At 46.5% G+C, this 13,750-nt stretch overlaps 1 protein-coding gene across 2 annotated transcripts in view; it reads right to left on the bottom strand.

Annotated features, from left to right (window-relative positions):
* The window catches only part of znrf3 (zinc and ring finger 3), a 62,930-nt gene extending 50,671 nt beyond the window's left edge, over window positions 1-12,259 (bottom strand). The window contains exon 1 of one of the 2 annotated variants that reach the window (XM_053421765.1): window positions 12,098-12,259. The gene's annotated coding sequence lies outside the window, so the exon portion shown is untranslated. The remainder of the gene's footprint in view (window positions 1-12,097) is intronic. The other variant, XM_053421764.1, reaches the window with a different exon arrangement.
* Between the last annotated feature and the right edge of the window lie 1,491 nt (window positions 12,260-13,750).

The raw sequence follows: 13,750 nt of genomic DNA, 5'->3' as shown, positions 1-13,750 counted from the left end.
GCTCCTGTGGATCCTCGTTGTGCAGTTGCTCCTGCTCCGAGCCCACGGATCTGTGCATCTGTGAATGGCTTTTGTGCTGCTGCCGGGGCAGAACAAAGTGAGTTCAGGTTACTGCACTCCTCCCGTTATTGGCCCACATTGTCTCTAATTATTCCAGCAAACATTGACACAGCATGTGTGGTCTCACATTTATACCCTCCCCCCCTCCATTCCCCTCCCCCCCCCCCCCCTCACATGCTTAGAGAGAAGACAGAGAAAGAACGAGAGCAGGAAAACAGAGAGAAAGAATTTATGAAAGGGAGGGAAGGGACGACGAGAGAGGGAGAGAGAGAGATGTACTTGTATTCACCGTATTGTGATCGGTTGTGCTGCAGTTATCAGCGACTGAAACGCTTTGTGTGTCGTCTTGTTTTCATGTCGGAGAACAGAACAGTGTGTGTGCTCAGGGGATTTCCTCACCTTTCTCCCATGTCACCTCAACTCAGGAGAGAACACATGCACCATGACAACTCCGGCTAATAATAGATCTGCAAATCCAGACCAGTCAACAAGGGGCAAAACGAAGGAAGTGCCTTTTAGATGCAATAACTGAAAAACTGAAAACAGCCCTTCTCCTTGAAGCTCAATCCCACACTCTAATTTGAATCCTGAAGCTTTGCCGTTGCCCGGACAATTCTAACTCCGGCTTCTGCAAAACAATAATTACGACGAATGTACGCATCAGTAGCTTACCAAATCCTCCGTCCGTGAGATTAGCTCGGGGCCCTGCTGCAGAAACGCTGACCCAAATATGCTACATGTGGTTGCCAATAGGAAATGGGGAAAAGGCAAAAGGACGGTCTGGTGTAGAATCGAATCAAACAATTTTCATAAGGGCTGCGGCAGAGAAAGAAAAGTTATTGTAAAAGTGTTTTTTTAAGCATTCTGGTAGCTGTGCAAAAGAAAACATCAGTGAAGTGTTTTATAGCCATTACTATAAAATCCAATTAGCGGCGTTTCTGAACAGATCTACAGCAGATTCTTTACTGGGAACCATTAAAGCACCCAGTTTATGATTAGTGAGAGAAGAGGGTTTAGATTCAGATTGGTCATTTCTATAATATTATATTGCCTCTGATTTGTAATTACATCCTCAAAACTAGTTTTTTTTTTTATTTGAAATGATTTACAACTAAAAAACGATCTCTGTCCACAGGGGCGTGATAATCCATGTCCATACTAGCACCTGAAATCACAAGGTGTAAGAAACAAATTGGTTACGTAGATCAAACTAGAAAACACTTAGAACCAGGAACAACTGTTACTGATGCTTTACCTTCACCGCTGGTAGTTGAGTGATGACTGGACATAAAAACAATCTGGATGGTCTAATGGCCGTAGCTTCATAATTGAATGACCAGATATTAGAGCTGCATCGAACTCTGGATCGAACCTTCCATCCAAATTCGGACAACAAAGAAAAAAAGCAAATTTCTCCAAATTACAAACTATTCTTTAAACGATGCTCCAATCAAAAATCAGTTTGAGCTTCATCTTTTGTATGAATAAATGTTCAATGTGCGAATCCTCCTTCATCTGTTCTATGTGAAAGAACAGAGGCTCAAACTGGATGGTCGGGGCCACCAATCAAATCTCTGAGCCGCATTTCCTCGCACATCTTTACTCCGAAATGCCTGCGGGATGCATGTCCCCCCCGGGGAGACAATTTGACTTTGTCACATGCCTGTGGGACGCAGACGGAAAAGCAAAAGGCTGCATTGGCCCCTCTTTTTCTGTCCTTCTTGACTTCTCCCACTCGATCTCTCGTTTCTCTCAAAACAGCATCCGAAGAAGCGAGACTTCTTGACATGTCCTAGGACAAGTTATCATTAGCGAGCCAAGTATGTTTAGACAAACTGCACCAACAACTGCCAAGCAAAGAATAGCCTAGATCTCCTCAGCGCCCTTTTTAAAATAGCTAAAAATCTGCAGCTTTTGCAGAGACAGAGGGACAAATCAGGATAAACCTGCGAGAGGGGGCAAGACGGAGGAAGCACATTGACCCAAATAGTGATGCGCTCCATCTCACACTCAGATGAAAAGTGGTGGTTCCTTCCCATGTTTCCCTAATATTATGACCTGTAGTCGAAGCTTAAGAATAATGTATGCTGGGAAAAAGAAAATACCTTGACATTTTTCTTATGACAGCAACATGCAGGGGCAATGAGAGGTCAACAGATGGATCGCAAGGGGACAGAGACGGACACAGCTGGCCAGGAGTAATTGTCCTGACCTTTTCATGCACAGTCAGGTTCACATTGAGCCAGGGAGGGGACTGTGTGGGGGGTGGGGTAGGGTACCAAGACTTAAAAGCTTTGCACACAATTTGCATGAAAGAAAATGTCATATCCATTCACCTAATTGACCAGTCTTCACAGGTACCATCCAGTCATCGCTTAGCCAGTTACACTTTTAAATCTAAGACTTTCACCGTGTATAAAATATTGTTTTCCTTCTATGGAATAAGAACGAGACCAGTTCTGAGTCCTTTACATAGTGAATACACAGTCCTAATCCTATATCTAGATTTACCTTCCTGTACGTATAGGTGTCGGTCAGCAGGATTACGCAAAACTACTGTACGTGACAGAGACCAAGAAGGAAGCCAATTCCACTTTCGTCAACATTGCGAGATAGGACGTTCCATTTCTTTTGACAGTTCCACCAAACCAGGGAATAATTTATGGATCTTGATGAAAACAAAAAATCATCCGACATATTTAGTAGTCTGATATATACATGTTTGCAATCTGGGGCAGCTTGATTGAATTTAGGGGAACTATTGCGGGCCTGTACGGAGATGTGCGCGCTACTGAGGGCCAATCTAGTTCACAGTATTACAGCTGCAGGGTGCAAGGTGTGGTAAAAAAAAAATTGTGACATTGAAATTAGAAAATCACATGTAGATACTTTAAATAGTTCCACATAAAGAGAGAACAGCTTGTACCTCTGCTGTCCTTCAGTAGTTTTGGTACATTGTGTTTGGTCTCCCACTGTGTTTTGTAGAATATCTGTGGCTGGAAGCTCTGGAGAGCATTGGATCCCCAGCATGAAGTCTAATTACAGTTTCCACTCGACGGCAGCACTTCAGAGGTGCAGTGCACCTGCACACTGACGGAAATAGAGGCGATGCAATTGTTACCTCGCAGTGGACCAGTATGAAACTGCCGTCTCTGATTCTGTGTGTTCACATTGCTTCGTAGAACATTCAGTGATGAGTCTCTCCGCCAGGAACAGGTTCCTGTGTTTTAATGCCGTGTAATTAAATGTTTTTAAGATTGGCTTGATTATTTCAGAGCAAACAGGCCACAAGACAAAAACAGGACAAAAATTAAAACAGGCTTAATCCTTTAAAAAGTACGAATTGAAGCTATTAAAAATAATTGCCAACTGTAGAACGTGGACAATGTTTCTTGCTTAGTCATTCCACTGAAGTGAGTCAATGGTTTTTGCATGATTTGGAAGATGAAGTAACTCGTCTCCTTTGATAATAACCTAATGACTAAGTAAATTAATTCATTGACAGTTCTTTGAGAAATTTTTCCTTGACATTCCACAGCCAAAGTGATTTTGAAAACCGATTCAAAAGGTGAACTGATGAAGATAAGAATTATTAGCATGGATAAAGACTTTGGTATGAATTGTGTTTTGTCTTTGATCCATTAACGTTCAGCAATTAGTCCGGATTGGCCGCGTATACTCCTGAATTACTATCGTCTACAAGCTGGAAACAAGCAGGTCTCTTCTTTACAAGCAGCAACAAAGGCTTTGTGCTGCAGTCCCGACTTCCGAGTCCGACCCAGGATGCAGGAGTTAAAAGCCCGACCTCTGCCTGAACTCCAAATAAATAAAAGTGCAGCTGTTTACTGCTAATTTAACATCAATGGGCCGCGCGATTACAAAAACAAGGGCGAGGAGAACTTCAATCAGAGGCACGCAAATAACCTTTCGGCGCAGAAACTCAACAATAGGGAATAAGTGATGTGCAATCGCACAACGAGGTAGACTCCTGAAGTGTGCGTCTTTCAGCTGTCATGGGAGCTGTCAATGAGTTATCAGCCCGATGATCATGGGGGCACTTTGAAAGGATCCGTGGTCACGCTTGGTTTAACACACACATTACAAGTGCATGTGCACAGTCCTCTCTCGCTCCCTCTCTCACACACACACACTGACAGATAGACACAGACACACAGGCCTTGTATAAACTTTACAAATAACAGAGTCAACTCTGTTCCACCTGTTGTGTACTCTACCAACGCCCAGCAGATTAGAATATCTGCTGGAATCAGATAAAAATTGTTTCTTGTTCCAAGACTTCCATCAAAAATGTAAATAAAAGCGTGTCTGGCTCTGAGCGGAGCGTCGGGAAGTGACCTAACACTTCAGCCGCCTCTAAACACTCCGGGTTCAATCAAACACTCGGAGTGCTCTTTCTCTCAGTGCTTGTGCAAGGCAACACCTCCACCTTTATTTGTATGGGAGCGGATTTAGCTCGAAGGTCTACAATTACATCATCAGTGAGTTCTGCAGCGCTGCATATCAGGGCCGGCATTAGTCAGAGAGGCCTTTGAAGAGTTTGGCCCTGCCCTCGCTCACTCTCTCTCTCTCTCTCCCCTCCTCCTCCACCCCCGTCGGCGCTGGCTTTGATGTGAGCGCGTGGAGCTGAGCTGCGCGTCGAGGCCTCCCTGGCCTCCCTGCATCGCCTGATCCTATCTGCTCAGGCGGCACATTCATGTGGTTTACACCCGCAGCAGGACTCCCGGCAGCTATTCACCCAGCCCGGCAGGCCCCTCCCAGTTCAGGGTCCATGGCCTAGAGAGGGAGGCAGCATGGCCTAAGCTGTCGACAGGGGTCCAGGGGAAGGACAGGAGGAGCTGTGGAGGTTTTATCAAAGCCCTGGGCTTTACTACAGAGTTTTTATTGCCGTGGTGTGTCCGTGACTGTACTATATTTGTAGAGTCATAAAAGAAAAATTTACACCTGACCCCGTGGGATTTGTGCAATAACTGAATATAAAAATGGAAGATGCGTCTCCCAAAGTCCAAAAAGTGAAGCCAAAATATTCCAGTTATGGACAAGGATATCTTGCTATTGTGATGTCATTTGAAGCAGTTGTATTGTGGTACCAATACATCCAACCAACAAATCACGAGTCAATCTAATTCATCCCCACTTGCATCAAATAACTAATAACAACAAAAAATTATTACGTTTTTTCACCTTTATTGTAGGCAGCCACCAGGGGGCAAACACATTTTTCCAATCAGAATGTGTTGGCGAAGGTTAGTGACTCGGCATAGCCTTGGTTGCAACTACACACACACACAACATGAGCTACCCTTCTAAAATAAATATTTAACATTGTGAGAACAGTCGCTTAATAAACAAGACAGAGAACAGAGAACAAAACAAAACTGTGTCCCCAATATATTCAGTCAACCTCTGTTGCTTGGGAGGCACGAGACGAAAGCAATTTTTTTCATTTCAGAAATCTAGGGCGCATCTTTAGCAGCAAGAAGAGTAGGAGGTGAGAAGATGCAGTGATATATCTTCACTGCAGAGCCAGAAGACATGCAGCACTGCCAGGAATAAAAAATAATCCACAGATAACCCAGCTTGTTCCCATCTGACCAAGCAAGCCCAATCCATCATACCCCCGGCCCCATTGTGTTCCAGCCTGGATTGTCCTCTTTACTGGAGCCGAACTATCTGCCCACACATGAGGAGCCTCCACAAACTGGTCTGGGATGGGAGGGTGAGGGCAGGGATGAACACGATAGGGTCAGAGCTTCCACCTGAAACTGATTTGTCCCCATCTGGCACCGCTGTAAGTGACCTTTGCCACGGTTGTGTAGGAATCCATTAAGGGAAACAAAAGCAGCAGAAAAGAAAAATGGAAAGGTTTTCTGACAGAGGACCTGTCAGAAGAACCCTCGCCACATTAATATGATGCATTGGGTCGGGGGTGATCATGTGCACAAAACCAGTAATGGCTTCCTCGAACAATAGCCAGAGAAACTGAAACTCGGCCTGAAACATATTAGTATGAATCAAAATGACAGGAGGGCAGGATCCTTACTGACAACAACATTTTGTTTTTTTCCGAACAACTGAGGCTGATCGTGACCTGCGGATGAGCCGAAGACAAAGATCTCTGAACCCCGTGTTCCTGCACATGGGTGAGTGGGACAGATCTGTGATGAGACATCGGATTTCAACAACACAAAACGCAGGGAGTTCAGAGGATCGAGAACACAAAGACATGAGTACATTGAGTGGTAGGAGAAGGAGGCAGATGGATTGCAGTCCTCAAAGAGAGATGGACTCCCTGCGCAGCTACTTTCCGAGTCTATTGGGCAAAAAAGTACAACAATAGGGGGAGGCTGGCGTTGTGGCCTTCCACGGTTAGTCAGCACATTCCTGGAAAACAACAAAGCATGCCTCTCCCTGGACGAGCCACTGTGAGCATTGTCATTTCATAACCCTCGACCCCTTGGCCTTTGTTTTGCAGACCCTCTGTGTCAGTGGATAAAAATGTGGGCTGACGGGATGGACCGGGCCTTTCAGCGTTGTCTCATCAAACGCGATCTGGAACACCAGCGGCTATTCACAGAGTGAAAATAGCCCCCCCGGACCCTTTTTCATCTTTGACTTGTGACGAATATGCTTAAAAAATTTAATGTTCACCTGTGAAGAAGTGACATCCTGTTATCGTGCATTTCCCAGAGCTCGTCATAGAAAGAGCACGGCCCCGGGGCAGAACTGAATTAACATTTCCCCATCGATGGAGCGTAAAGCAGAGGACAAACAAAAGACATTCATACAAATGGGTTCGGACACATAATCAATAGCAGATCAGGAGGAGAACGACACGGGGGGATAGGGTTCCTCCGGGAGAGGTCGGCATACTGAAGAGACAGCATCTCGCAGCCCCGGCGCTGACTGATAATCTCTCTCCGAGTGGAACATCAAAGATCGGCTCAGCCACTCAGCCCAGTGGAAACTAACATAGCTACTGGGGCCACCAGTACCAACATGCACTTGTTCCAGGTGGAGCTGTGCAGCGGGTAGGAATGAGAGGCGAAACACACAGGGGGAGACAAGCGTAAAAGAGCCAGGGGCAGGAGAGGAAGCAGGGGCTGCTGGTTCAGGAGACAGAGTGGGCCAATTAAAAGAAGTCTGGACAGGAACCCGGAGATCGAAGAGCGAGTTAGGTGCTTTACGATTAACTCGCACCTGAACGCTCACCGCCGGCAATCAGTGTTTTAGAGAAAGGCTAAAAATAGAATCCTAAATTACAGTCATGGATTTATATTTTCAGGTTTTCACATATCTGCTGTGACACCATGTCCATAACTATTGACGATAAGAAAAATGTATCAGTCCATCGACAGATATCCATCATCATTGCATGTAGGAATGGCAGATATCGATTTTTGAAGCCATTTGTTGTGATCTCTGCATTTGGGTTTTTTAACTGTGTAAATAAAAAAAGGAAATTTCAAGACCTGATCTGGAAATTTGCCATTTTTTTTACTATTTCTAGGTGTAAGGATAAAAAAATTATAAAAAACAAAAAAACACTGGATTTATGATTAAAGAAATCACAACCCTAGATGGAGTTTGTGGACATATCAAACATTTATCGGCAGATTAACAAAGAAATAACGAGAACAAAAGGGAAGAACAATACCCAACAAAGTTTGCCAGGGAGTGCAGTGCACAATTCATCAGTGCACGTTGTTTTAGAAATAGTGTAATCATCATTTGAAGTCAGTCTCATGCAGTAAAGCAGGCATGACAAATTTTGGCTGCTTCAGAAAGCGCAGACTGGTGGTGGGGGGTGACAGTGTGTGTGGGTGGGTGTGTGTGTATGGGGGGGGGGTGTTAAGCAATAGAAAGAGAAAAACAGTTTAGTCTGTTCTATTCCGAAAAAGGGGAGAAACGTAGCCTCAAATTACTTTGGCCGGGACATGAAAGTGGAACAGGGTGGCGGTTAAGAGACGATAGCACTTAAAATACAGCTGCAACCGCCAAGCCAATAAATGGAAAAAAGTAGGGAGCAGCACTTTTAACCTTTTAAACCAGCGTTTGTGTACTGCTACTGTTGCTTTGGCGCTGGGAGTGGCCCGGTCCCTGGCACCTCCCGTCTGGGACCGGCCCATTATGGCCTCTTGGGGTTTCCAGCCTGTGGTGAGAAAGCGCGCTGGATGCCTTAAACCACTAAAGCTCTCATTATAGTCTAAATGCAGCGCGACACAACTCCTGCCAGCACCAAGGTAGGAGCTGCAGTATTTAAGCTCATCGTTGTCTTAGCTCAAAACCGCCACTTTCCCCCGGCACATCCAGTCAGAAAAAAAACCAGCTCCTCCAACCACCACACCATGAAGTCTCCTCTTCTACGGTTACTGGAACGTCATGCACATGGAGATGGAGTTCAGAGGTGAGACAGCTCCTCTGTACCGTCTTCTTCCTGATGCTGGATTCAGGGAGATGCTCTGTGTCTCTACAGAGAGGAAGTAGGTGAAAGCCACATTATATTCCCTCTGGTTCTGGCCGACTGCGCTACGAGTTCCATCTGGTCCCGTCGGTGCCCCTGCCACGTCCCTGCCTCCGCTCCTCACTCACATGCTGACAGCGTGGGCCCGCTGGATATCAGAGGCAGATGTGCGGTCACACGGCGCATCACAGCTCATCCCGCTACAGGAAAGACGATTTGCCGTCGGAGAGATAATGGAGAATGATGCACAGCAGATGGCGTTTCCCCCTTCACGTCGCTTACGCTCGGATCCGGCGAGCGTTAGCGAGCATCGTCAATAACGATGTGAAGAAATACGTCGAGGAGTGGTCCGACTGCCCGATTAGGACATTGGCGAAATGAGATTATCAGTTCATCTGGAGGTAGAGAGCTTTCACTCTGTTAAGCATCAGCTCGTCAACCACTGCCAAAGCCGGTGTCCGTGTTTACACCTGAGCGACTCAATCAGGGGATGATGAGGTCATGCCACTGTTGCCCACGGCTAACAGGCTTAACGCAAGTCTAGGGCTGCTGATGTGTGGGGAGGTAACGCAGGACAATCGTCACCTTTCACGCGGCGTGAAATATGAAAACAAAGCTTTTCAGTGGAGAGTTCACTCTAAGGGTTTTAACACTTATCTGGGCCTTTTCATTTTACCATGACATTTTCATTATCCCAGACTAATCAGTGAGTATTTCGATCTGGAGCAAGAGGTGAATACAATTAAGAAGCCGGCAGGACGGTCAACCTGCGGTGCTCCGACCGCCAGGAGGCAAACAAGTGCCCCTGCTATAAATACTCACTTTAAGTCGACTTAGGGAAATGTCTCTCGATGCACACTCCAACTTATTTGTTGACAGATTGATTTAAGGACACGTTGATTGCTCTGCTGCTACAAAGTCAAAGTGGAGCAATAGGAGAAGGGGCTTGGGAAGCCTTGGGTTTGGCACAGATCTTCATCGTCATGCCCCCCCCCCCAACCACACACACACACACACTCTCCCTCTTACAGCAGAGCGAGAAGCAAATTAACTTAATTTATTATTTTTGGCCCCGACGGCATGTGCCACATTTTGCACTCTTCAGGCAGCGCTGAGCGGGTGTTAGCTTTGGGGAATTAGCAAAAGTGAGCTGAGAGTGTTAGGAGCAGCGATTGTGGTCGGGGTCTTTGCTCAGGAACACTGCCAGGGCCCCCCCCCCCCCCCCCGTTTCCCCTGTATTGGAACCTGTACCTGCTGAGGTCTGGTCACTACTGTACACACATGGTAACGCAAACCCCTCAGGGCTCTGTCCAAACACCAGAGGTGAGAACTAGTAGGCCCCATAAACCTCAGACAGACCAAATCAAGGGCCCCATTCACAGAGCTCAACGCTTTAGAGCAGAAAGTGGACGAGTGCAACGCTCGCCGAGGTCACTGCGGACAACCCGACGCACCGGGACCTAAATATTCATCTTCAACCCAAATCCAGAGTAAAACTATATCCGTTACAGCACCGCAGCAAACCCAACACATTACTGCGATGTTATTTCACAAGTATAGAATTTACCAGTGGATGGAATGTGATACCGGAATTAAAATTATACTCCTCAGGTTGTTTGGTTGCGATTGTTGTCAGTTTCAGCTTTTCATAAATCTTTGGTGGAATATAGGCTGTAAGAAATTCCAGATAGCACGCTGCGCTGGACAAACTGCCCCTCATTATAGCCCTGACAAAATATAAGCTGCCTCTAAGTGGTCAGACGCTATGTTAGCAAAGAAAGCAAACCTAAATAGATGTGGTTTTTCGATGTAAAGCTGAGGTCCGACATTTCTGTGCGGTTAGCAAGTGGCGCCGAATGCTTGTCACTGTGTATAAACAGGGGAAGTTTCTGTGCCGAGTTTCCCCTAATTTGATCCCCACGAATCTTCTTTCTGTCAAATCAAGAGTTTTGAGGGGGGAAGACAGAAAAGAAACAGCAGTTGTGTACGGAGCAGATGCAGCTGATGCCGGCGGCCATTGTTGCAGAGCGGCGAGGGATGCTGCTCGCCGAGGGAAGTCAGAAAATACAAACGTGCAAATGAGTCACCGACTTTACACGCTGCACATGACGCCTCGTGGTCGAGAGCTGCTGAGGTGCTACAGCGAAGTTGTTTCCTGCAAACACAACGCAAAACAAAACCCACAATCGTGTATTTGCAGCCTGTAAACACCCCCCCCACCCCCTCAACCCTGCCCCTCATTGAAACCAGTCCTCCCACCATGAACCAGTGATCTCATGGAATTCAACAGCTTCACAGAAAAGATGAAAACTGCCCCCCCCCAAAAAAAAATGTCAACTATCTTCACTTGGGCTTTGTTCTCGCACACCGACACCTCGACTTTCATCTCCTGGGGATCAACCCCCCCCAACCCACCTTCACATTCAGTTTCCAAACTTCTTTCACATAAGTCCAAATCAAAGCCATAAGCACCACACCAACACTTTCTCTACCTCCATTGTGCCTCCATCACACACTTCAAATCACACAGAGTGAGTCACAGGTCAGGAAATGAATAGTTCAATCTCTGGCACATGATTTTTTTCTTCTTCTTCTTCTCTTCGCAGCCTCTCAAGCAGATTAAGCAAGAATTATAAAAACTTCAAATAAACACTTTGGCGCTGGAGAAAAAGCTGAATATTTGAGTGAGTCAATCCAATGGTTTTATGTGAGCAGCTCCAGTCCAGTGCACTTGTCATGTTTGGAGGGGGGAGATAAAACATGGTGGAGGAGGGGAAGGGAGGGGGGGGCTCGCCTCCCTGATGACTGCTTGTTCAGTTATAAATTATTATTTTTTTAAACCAGTAAAGTAAAAACATGCACCATCACAAACAAGCAGCAGCCGCGTTCACAGGCTCTGGATCAGTTTACTCTGCTTCACTGAACAAAAACAAACATCATTAAATCAAACTTTTTTTTCTGCATTTAAAAGAAAGTTAATGCCCCCCCCCCCCCCCCAAACAAAGTCTCCATAGAAGCGGGTAAACCATGCGACCCGAGCCCGGACACAGTGGCCTGCAGCCCGGTCACTGCTCGGGGGTAAAGTTTGCAAACTTTTTTTAATTTAGGAGGCGGTGGAAGTAAACTTTCTATTTTTGTTTGTTTGTTTGTTTGTTTGCATGTTGTTTTTTAAAAAGGAGGAGCTTCACGTGGATGCACACAGGGAGAAGAGCTCGGGCTGATCCGCACACATCAACAAACTAACCTGCAAGAGCATGTTTTCACTGTGAATGAATTCCACAAGATAGGAGCCATCTTGTGACCGCATATGCTGCATGCTCGGTACCATCCTCACTCACACACACACACACACACACACGCAAACAGACACACACATGCACACACACTATATGCACACACACCAGAGCCCCCGTGGTAAAAAAGTTTTACGCAGGGGCAGCTCGGTGAAATTACACCCGGGGTCCAGGCAGCGTTGCCCGGGACCCTGCAGCCTGTCAGTCCCCCCCCCCACCACCACCAATCACCCTTTCGAAATAAAAGACTTTCTCCACGTACTTGAACGATCTCCCCCTCCGCGCTGATCGTGGCTCCAGCCTTGGAGAACCGTCCCTGCAAGCCGGTCGTGTACGTGGTGTAATCTCCATTGGGGCTGGACTCGAACAGGACCACTTCCACGAAGGCGGTGTCCTTGGCGGAGACGGGACCGAGGCGCGCAGCGGCGGCTACCGCCAGGATCAACAGGAGCACCGGGTCGGGCAGGACGCGGTGCGAGCCTCTCCCCGGTGAAACCATCATCTTGCCGGCTGGTTCTGCGCCGATCGGGTCATAATTTCACGCGGACGAAGTGTTGTCGCGGGAGGGCGACGCGGAGTCGGAGCTGCGCGCGCGCGTGCTGCGGGCGATGCGTCAAAAAAAATAACGCAAAAAAAAAACGGGAGAAAAGAGTCGCAATTGCGCGAGAAAAGCTGCGCCCGGACCGACGCGTGTTTATTTCACCAATGCGCCTCTTGTCAATCACACAGGCGGCTCCCTCCCTCTCTATCTCTCTCTCTCTCTCTCTCTCTCTTCCCCCCCCCTCTCTCTCTCCCTTTCTCACCCTCCTCCTCCTCCTCCTCTACAAAGCGGATCTCCTTTGATCTCCAGACACGTGATTTTAGTTTTTTTTCTCTCTGTCTCTCTGTGAAAAGGGTTCAATCCCCACCCACCGGTCCCCCTGACCCGCTCTCTCATTCTAAAGTGGCAGCGCTCAGTTAAGGAGGCACCGCGGAGACTCAGGGGGGATGTGGTTTGGGGGGTGCATGGTGGGAACCGGAGAGGGGGGTGTGGTGGGGGGGAAGGGGGGGTTGTGTTGTTCCAGAAATCTTCAAGTTTGAGTTAATTCAGTTTAATTTTTTCAACCGGGGCCCCTCGCCTGTCCGTGGGGCCCTCCGCTCTCTCTGTGTGAGGTTGACATGCTTCAGGCTGTCATACCACCTTAAAACAAACACCACCCTCCTCAGGACGCTGTGGGACCTCACCGGGCTAATTTTTCAATCAGATTACAAGAGGTGCACGTTCGAAACATCTCAGTTTGAATAAAATAATAATACAATTTAATATTTTTTATTTTGTAGCAATTGATCCATCTGTCTTTCTGTCTATCTATCGATCTATACTTATATACATCATACATATACATCGATACATCTATACATTTTAAACTCTATTAAATCTCTTTCAATGTTTGTGGAAACATTTAAGTTAAGTTTGTGTGAATTTAGTTTTATTTTCTTGACGTTTCAGGTCTTGACCAGGTTAAATTTTCAATTGAAATTTCCATTAATGTAAATAAATATCTTAATAAGTGCCATAATTTCTATATATACATCTATACATTCCTTTATATTCATTACAGTACCTGAGGAAACTTGTTTCCAATCCACCAAGGACGATGTGTTTTCAGCAACATGTTTGTTCGTCAGCAAGATCCAACAAACACCAGGGTACCGAGCATTGGAGGGATAGGACATGGGTGGGGGGGAAGGAACCCAATAAATGTTTGCCGCAGATTACGAAACCACGGAACAATTTATCACTTTACGTACCCTTGCGAGATCAGGCCTGTATTTCCTCAACATTTTTACCAATTTCCCAGAGAATGATTTGTGGATCTTGATGAAAGAATCCAAGATATTTTGGTGAACCCAATAAAAGTCTGGATCTCGGGGA

This window comes from Pleuronectes platessa, chromosome 4 (assembly GCF_947347685.1).
Source record: "Pleuronectes platessa chromosome 4, fPlePla1.1, whole genome shotgun sequence".
Lineage (NCBI taxonomy): Eukaryota > Metazoa > Chordata > Actinopteri > Pleuronectiformes > Pleuronectidae > Pleuronectes > Pleuronectes platessa.
Note: the sequence above shows the minus strand (reverse complement) of the source record. Positions and strands in the feature narration are given on the sequence as shown.